The sequence below is a fragment of the Crocuta crocuta genome, unplaced genomic scaffold (assembly GCF_008692635.1).
Source record: "Crocuta crocuta isolate KB4526 unplaced genomic scaffold, BGI_CrCroc_1.0 scaffold270, whole genome shotgun sequence".
Classification (NCBI taxonomy): Eukaryota; Metazoa; Chordata; class Mammalia; order Carnivora; family Hyaenidae; genus Crocuta; species Crocuta crocuta.
The window spans coordinates 1,632,334-1,640,640 of NW_027527569.1; the positions used below are offsets into that span (position 1 = coordinate 1,632,334).

An 8,307-nucleotide genomic window follows, 5' to 3' on the forward strand; every position below is an offset into this window, starting at 1 on the left:
CTACAAAACTGTAAACTTCTTTTCATTTCAATAAGGCACAGAATCTACATCTTTCTTGATAGATGTTCCATCAAGAATCTTCCAACAATGAATGTTTCTAAATATAGGGACACCTGTGTGGCTCATTTGGTTGAGCGTCCAATTCTTGATTTTGGCTTAGGTCATTATCTCAGGGTCATGGGATGGAGCCCTGCCTGTGTGGAGTTCTGTGCTGACCATGGAGCCTGTGTGAGATCCTCTCTCCCTCGCCTGCTCTCTCTCTCTAAAATAAAATTTAAAAAAAAACTAAACAGTAAAAAAAAGATTTCTAACTATAATTTTAGAATTTCAAAATGAAAACTTTTATACAGTCTATGCTCTCATTGCTTATTTTTGGATTTTTTCCTTTGTTTTCATAGATAGACATTTCAATGTTTTCATGTTTGTACATTTAGTATTCAATAACCACAATTAGCTAAAAGTATTCACAAGTTGAAGTTATCAACACCTTACTTATTGAATGTGTTCATTAAATATTTCCAACTGACTTTGAACAAAATGCAACAAATATTTTTAAGACTCATTTATAAAAATGCTTAATACTATTATCAGACACTTAGGTTGATTAATAAAGTGTTTTTTAGAGTCTCAGGTGTTTTTTAAAAATCTGATGTTACATGAACAGCCAGGAGAGAAAGAATGTTCTTCTCTGTTGCAATATTTTTTCCACTTAAAATAAGTGTTTATGTATTTATTTTGTGAGAGAGAGCACGTGAGTGAGCAGGAGAGGGGCAGAGAGAGAGGGAGACAGAGAATCATAAGCAGGCTCCATGCTGTCAGCACAGACTTGAACTCACGAATCGTGAGATCATGACCTGAGCTGAAATCAAGAATCAGATGCTTAACTGAATAAACCACCCAGGTGCCTCTGCAATATTCTTCACATACCACCTACTGTGTTTATTCATAAAAATACTTTAAAGCTTTGTCAATACAGTTGCTAATTTCATTAGCAGATGAGCACAACTTCTTTAGCTATAATTATGCACTCAAGTGAGCCAATTCCAAGTTCCAAATTTTTTAATTTGGCAAGAACATTACTTTTACCATTATTCTGTAGCCCATCAAAATGTACATGCCTATCATTGCCACAAAAACAAACACATCTATCTTTAATGTTAAGCTTTTAACCAAATTTCCAATGGCAATCACAATATTGTCAAATGTTTCATCTTCCACAGGGTAAACTCCCAGATATATTTGATTCCATGTCGCAGAAGAAAAAATATGAACTATTGTTAAAGTTAACTGATTTTCTATTTGGTTTATTTCTATTTCTACAACTTCTGTCCCAATGCCATTGATATAAAACCAGCATCTTTTAAACATTTGTGAAGTTATTCCTCAGGTGATGAAACCAAACACAACAGCTCTACACATAAAAATTTAGAATAAAAAAAAGCAAATAAAGATACAACTGTCACTTGATCTAAATGAAAAGACATCTTTCATAGACTGATGCGTAAATGTACTTTCTGCAACTGCATGTGTTACGTTATTGCCTTTTTCTACAATTCTCTTAAAATAAATGATAACATTTTGAGTGGTGCTAATTATTTTTAATGTATCTGTGTCTTCCGATTTTTATGTGATCAAAAAGTACCACCTCAAATGTAACTATTTACAGACCTTAGAAACAAATTACACAAACATCATCAATTTTCTTGAGATTTGAAAATTCAGCCCTTCATATTTAATTAATCGTGCTCTTTTATTTTTAAATATATTGCTGTCAAAAGGCATACTACAAAATAAAATGTTTATCAAACAATAAAATATATATGTACTGTATGATAAACAAAAAACCACAGCAGCAAGTATGCTCAGATGACTCCCTGTATGTTCTAAAGAAGAACTTCCCAATCTTTAATTTTACCAAAATATTCTGTACTGAAATACTTTTCAGTACACCTCCCCTACAATGTTGCATATTCCCAATTGTTTCTACGACATGGGAGCTGGTGACTTCTGGCACCAAACAGGCCTCTACTGAGGCCATGACACAATAGGTAGCATACCAAATGGCCAGCAAAGGCAGTAGAGTCTCGATTTCTCCCATTGCCACCTAAGATCATGTTAGGTACATAACCAGTCTTCCTTTCAGTTTCCATATTTGTAAAACGGAAGTTTTCTCTTGCCCCAGAGTGCATTAACAGTTGATCAGATGAATGCCAAGACCAGTGGACCAAAATATATTCAAAAACTGTCCAATGAGAAAAGGAAGCTAATATTCATAATGCTTCCACCTGTTCCCCAGCTATATCTAACAATATGACAAGAGCTGAATTTAAAGGAAGTTTTAAAATTCAGTTGCGGATGCACTTTTTGTTGTTGTTTTTAATAACTATCCTTTAAACTTCTAATTTCCTTCTAAACACCTTAAATTCCAATGAATCACTGAAATTTCAATACAAGTTTGGAAATAAAATTACTTGAGCATGGGGTAAGGAAAGGTGAAGAAGAAAAAAATTGAAAAGCATATGAAACAAGACAAGAAACTGGGACTAAGACAATAAAGGAGAGATACAGAGAAGCAATGGGCAATAATCCTTCATTAGTATCTATACATTATGCTTTGATCACAGAGCCAATGTCCACAGAAACTTTAGCTCAGATACTCCAAACCTTTATCAAAGAGTAGCTTCACAAATGAAATAACAGTATATTTATGATGGATGACTTTAATTCTTTTCAAAAAGAAATTGTTTTCTCAGGGCTCAGGCAATTATTCATTGCAAAAATAGCAGGAGATGTAAACAGTGACAGCTGGACATAAACTAAGCCCCCAAAACATAGGAAATTGGAAAAGATGATATTTTTTCTACACTGTCAAAATTAAAATGTGTCTATTTTTCAGTCCAATAAAAGCTTATTTATGGTATTTTGACTCACATGTAAACTATTATTGACCCAAGGGGCTATGTTACAAAGCATTAAAGTGAAAACTGAAAAATTGTAACTGCACACCAAATTTGATACCTCTCATTGGGAAAAAGGAAGTCATATACAAAATATTTCTTTTAAATTTCAATAAGGAGGCATTGATGATTTTGTTATTACTCATTCAGAAGCAACCCTTACAAAATAAGTCATAGGAACAAGAAAAATCTGTGAATGTCATAAGGAATCTTAGTTGCTCAAATAATTCCCAAAATGGTATATTTCTACAAAATAAATTTTAAACGTTTTTAAAAATAAAAAATGTTACATTTTTACTTTTGTACAAAAAAAAGTGCAGACCCTGGAAAGTCAGATCATGAAAAAGACATTTCCCACCATGACAAATGTTATCCCCTGCCCATGTAATGTACACTGAAAAGGTTCTCTGTATTTGTGAGAATAAATGACATAATAGATGTAAGGTGCTTTGTGCATCTAGAAAAGACATGGCATATACATTTTCTCTATTGGTTGCCACTACTGTATAAATTTTTATAAAACTCCAGGTTTCTCAAAACACACGTCAGCAACTTTTGCCTCCTTGAATTATATTCCAAGCATCAGTTGAACTGTCCCATTTTATCACTTTATCTGTAAAAGACAGGTGAAAAGACAAGTTCAAAATCAAACAGAAAATGAGAATATGCTATTTTTTATATATACATCATGGTTCCTTTTGAATGACTGAATTAAATTGAAAATATTTTTTCCTTAAAAAAATCTTTTATTTTTCCAGCTCTGAGTATGATAAAAGTTAATGTTTGAAAGTGTCTTCACCCCAATTTGATAAAAGTCAGTACCTATGTTGTGCTTCTCTTGATGTCCTATTCTTGAGAGAACTGATCTTTTCAATAGAAAAGTTTTATTATGATGTGTTAAATGTTGTATTATAATAATGAATCCTATGGATTTCTTTGCAAAAGGGGTAAAAAAAAACAAACAAACCATATTGTTGACCAAAAATTACTGAAGAGCTTACCCTTGGCATCATTTGAATATTTTTCCAAAGGTTTGTTTTCATATAAATTTGAGCATTTAAAATCTGGAAGAATCTTAGGAAATAAATTTGGTAGCATACATTACAACCCTTACTGCTCAGTTAGCAGCAGCGATTTGGATTTATAATCAAAATTGCCAGAGACACAAGCTTCACCCAGTACCATGTTATTTAATGATACAAAAAAGTGAGGACAAAATGGCACAGATCCACACACCAGAGGCCCCATGACTATAACCCAAAACAGCTGTGGTTAGGAGAGCCAAGCCTGGGTTTATGCAGGCCACTTCCGTTACAACCACCAGCAATAAATTTCCTTCAATATTTATGCATTGCTAGTCACATAGCCCCGTCAGGACTTGCTCTCATTCTCTGACACAGCTACTTCGCATCAATTTCAGCAGTTTGTTAATTACAACTTACTCAACAGCCCATCCCTAGGATGAGCTAGAGGGGTGTGGTAGACATGTTTCATCTGTTATGGATCTGGTATTCTTTGTATTTCCTTGAGTTAGAGCCACAGAAGGATTAGATTCAGCATCAACTTCTCAGAGGTTTGAGGAAACACCACAGCCCGTCTAATAACCCTTTCTTTCTACAGACAAATTTAAAACACCAGCAGAAAGACCATCTAAGGCTCTGAGACAAAATTCACTATTTCTACTTCCAATTTTTCTCCATTCATCTGGCCTTTAACTTTCTTCATGTGACTGTCCATCCCTGCTACTTATTTACAATGACCCACAGAAGATTCTCTAGAATTATAGAGCCTGATTCAAAAGACTGTTCTCCAGCTAAAGCAATAATAAATATTCCCTGAATCTCAAAATTCCAATAATTCATGTGCTTTTCAATATCTCACAAGAAAGCCAGATTCATCCTCTTGACAGGTTTTAAATCCATTTTATTTTTAATAGAAATTGCCATGTTCTAATTATAAAATGATTATAAGTTAATTGTAACAACTTGGGCTTTAAAAAGGACACAAAGAAGAAATAAAGGTAACTCAGGTTCTCACATCCCAGAGAAAGCCACTGTAGCATTTGAATTAAGGGGTACTACTTTCACTATGGGAGGAGACACCCTTGAGATTGTGTTAGTGGGAGAAAACAAGCGGGTGGAATGGGCTGGGGTTCAGTGCGATCCAGCTCCGTTCCCCACCTTCCAAGTCTCAGCTTCTACAGTATCTGTGGGCACCTTCCCAAGGGCAGAGCTCACATGGGTGGACTGGTGATCAAGAGCCACCTCTCACGAATTCCGCAGAGAAGGGGGGAGACTGGACTATTGAGAAGGTGGTACTGAAGGTGAAAGGGTGCCGCCACATTCATCCGAAACTATGGAAACCCCAGAGGGTGCACAAGTGGCAGTTATGAGAGAGCTGAAGAAATGAAATAGAGAGTGAGCCTTTGGTCAAAGGAAAGAAAAGGGTACATGGCGCAGGAGGAGAGGTACCGTGTGCTACACAGATAGCTGGAGAGCTGCTTCCTTTTTCACCACTTCCCGATTCCGGTACAAGTCCTTATGCAGCTTTAAAGTACCTTCAACTTGTTCTTTTCCTTGTCACAAAATGGGATTTGCAATGTTTTTGAAGTAAAACATTCAATATACATAAAGTATATAATATCCATATAATAAAACATTATATACATATAATAGAGTGTGAATGCCTCAATTAATTTAGACAAAGTGAACAATCTTTGTATCCATTATACATATGGAACATTATCAGCCCCACAAAGCCTCCTTCCCGCCACCTCCCAGTCACTACCTCCTTCCAAAGTTAACTCCTATTCTTATGTCTATCAAATACATTACTTTCGCTTGTGTTTGCAGTTTCTTGTTTTTTTTTTTTTTTTGATGTCTGATCTTATAAATTTATTTGTTCCTCTTAAAACAATCTCATTTTTGACTGGACTCAGACTTTGAGGTAGAAGCTCTCAGCAAAGACAGCCTCCGTCTCTTGGCAATCTGTTCTTGGTGGTTTTCTTTGGCCTCCTTCATTCTCTTGGCCAAAAGCTTAGCATATTCTGCAGCCTCTTCCTTGTTTTTCTTTGTGCGCTGCTTCTTCAAAGCAATGCGCCGACGCTTGTGTTGGAGGACACGTGGGGTGACAAGACGCTGAATCTTCGGTGCTTTGGTTCGAGGTTTCTTACCTTCTTTGTTTAGGGGCTTTCTCACAACATACTGGTGAACATCATCTTCCTTTGAGAGATTGAAAAGCTTGCGGATTCTGCTAGCTCTTTTGGGCCCCAGGCGACGAGGCACAGTAGTATCAGTGTGTCCAGGAATATCCTTCTCCCCTTTTTTCACGATGACCAAGTTGAGAACACTGAGATTGGCATCCACAATGCAACCCCGGACAGATTTGCGCTTTCTTTCTCCAGTCCTCCGTGGTTGGTAGCAGGAATGCCCCTCACTCAGCAGTAGCGGACGCGGCCATGGGTCGAGACACGCTGCTTCATGGGGAAGCCTTGTTTGTCATTGCCACCACTGATTCGGACCACATAACCCTTCCACTCTTCCCCTAAAGCATCAGCAGCAACTTCTGTAGCCATTCGTTTCTCATAAAAGGTACGAAGTTTGCGTTCATCATCCACTTCAATGAGTTTCTGGCAACCAGTAGCTGGGAAAGAGATGTTCAGCTTCATCTTGAGGCTGCCTACCGCCTCCGAGGCGCCACGATAAAGAGCTTGTGTTTGCACTTTGAAGAAATGGAGCCATACAGTGTATGCTCTTTTGTGTCTGACTAACTCAGGATGGATCATTTAGATTTTTTCGTGGTTTGAATGAAGCAGTACTTTGTTTCTTCTCCTTGCTGTGTAGTATTCTATCGTGTGAATATACTACAATTTTGTCTCCCAGTGTATTAACCATATATAGGCCTGTAGCCTTATGATTGAGCATTTTCTATCATGTAGCAGCAAGTAAGCAGCAAGTATTACAACTGAGGTAGAAATATAAGTAATAATAATAATTAAGTAATATTAACAAACAAGTCACAATTCTCTCTCTCTTTTTTTTAAATGTTTTATTTATTTCTAGGAGAGAGAGAGAGAGAGACAGCGTGAGCAGGGGAGGGTCAGAGAGAGAGGGAGACACAGACTCTGAAATAGGCTCCAGGCTCTGAGCTGGCAGTCAGCACAGAGCCCGACGCGGGGCTCGAACCCACGGACCGCGAGATCATGACCTAAGCGAAAGTCGGACGCTTAACCGACTAAGCCACCCAGGCGCCCCACAAGTCACAATTCTCTTAGAATGAAGTACCTTCTGGAGAGGGGAATACTAAACTGTCTCTAGTTTTCACACACACAAGTAAATAAGAAAAACGAAACAGTTGACTTAACCTTAAAACCCCTGACCCTAATCAATAGACTTCCATTTATAAGCCATTTGAAATTACACATATTCTTACACATGGAAAAGAGAACATAGAAGGTCATCCTTCAAACTAATTATTAAATTCAATATACTGATGACTTAGGAGTTCTGATTTGGAGTGGAGGGAGCTGAGGGAAAAGGTAAGTGAAGGGATTCAGCACCTGATACAAGAAAATGAAGAGTCCTTTCCCACCTCCAGCACCATTGCCTCTAAAACTGGAAGAAAGGCTCAGAATAAGAGTAAGGATAATCAAAAGCAAACTTTCTGTCCCGTAAATTGCTTTATCCTAAAGCAAGGGTGCCACAATGTGCCCTTTGTTCTTTCCCAAGTCTCAGTAAAAATCATATGTAAAACCTGACTAGAATTCCAAAGAAAGAATGATTTTGAACTTCCTGAAAGAATGTTGTACTCCCTCCTAATGGGCATTCTAAGTTAAAAAACCTCAAAGTCATACTACAGATAAGTCTCTCACATACTTTGAATGATCCATGAAGTTATTAGATAGGTCATTTCATAAGTACAGGGTTTTTTTAATTAATATAGTTAATAGACAATATAGGCACTTTTCTGTTTCATTCTTTTCCTCCTCAGGATGCAAACATTAACAATTTGCCCTTTGAAAATATATTTAGACTACCTACATGTCTTAACTTCATAAAGTAAGATAGATCTTTGACATTATTGCTTTTTTCTATCAATTCAAAAATCTTCTTATCTAAACCTAAAAATATTCGTGGTATTTGTTAATATTTTACTGCATTCTGTACACTCAAGAAGTTTACATTATGTAACTCTAACATGCTGCAATGCATACTTATCTAGGGAGCTAAAAGAAATTGTACATTTAGAACACAATGTATGTGAACGTAATGTTAATTATAGGTCTGCATCGGCTTTCCAATGAGTAGTCTATAAAATATCTGCTAATAGTACCTGTGTTATTTGTTAACAC

At 36.6% G+C, this 8,307-nt stretch overlaps 1 pseudogene; it reads right to left on the reverse strand.

Moving 5' to 3' along the window:
• Positions 1-5,825: 5,825 nt before the first annotated feature.
• Positions 5,826-6,644, reverse strand: LOC144236745 (small ribosomal subunit protein eS6 pseudogene; annotated as a pseudogene).
• Between the last annotated feature and the right edge of the window lie 1,663 nt (positions 6,645-8,307).